The sequence below is a fragment of the Eurypyga helias genome, unplaced genomic scaffold (genome assembly GCF_000690775.1).
Source record: "Eurypyga helias isolate BGI_N326 unplaced genomic scaffold, ASM69077v1 scaffold21677, whole genome shotgun sequence".
NCBI lineage: Eukaryota > Metazoa > Chordata > Aves > Eurypygiformes > Eurypygidae > Eurypyga > Eurypyga helias.
In genome coordinates, this window is record NW_010260063.1 from 4,475 (window position 1) to 4,729 (window position 255).

The following is a 255-nucleotide window of genomic DNA, read 5'->3' on the forward strand; positions in this document are numbered from 1 at the left end:
CGCGCCGTGTTTACCGAGGGGGTGTCAGTGAAAGCCGCCGCTTTCAGACCGAGAATGGCCCCTCAACGGGGGGGCCTGACCGGCACACGAGCAGCTGCGTCACCCCCAGCTTCCTGGGAAAGGGATGGCCGAGGGGGGAGCAGCTCGGTACAGGGGGCGGATGGTCTTTCGATGGCAACAGCTGCACAAATTTATTCTGGGCTGAGGCCACCGCGTCCCTGGGTTCATCTCATCGCCGGCCAAAAGCCGAGGATG

At 63.9% G+C, this 255-nt stretch overlaps 1 protein-coding gene across 1 annotated transcript in view; it reads right to left on the bottom strand.

Annotated features, from left to right (window-relative positions):
• The window catches only part of LOC104512077 (microtubule-actin cross-linking factor 1-like), a gene marked incomplete at both ends in the record, with an annotated part of 6,289 nt that overhangs the window by 4,092 nt on the left and 1,942 nt on the right, over positions 1-255 (bottom strand). The gene's annotated exons all lie outside the window — the stretch shown is intronic.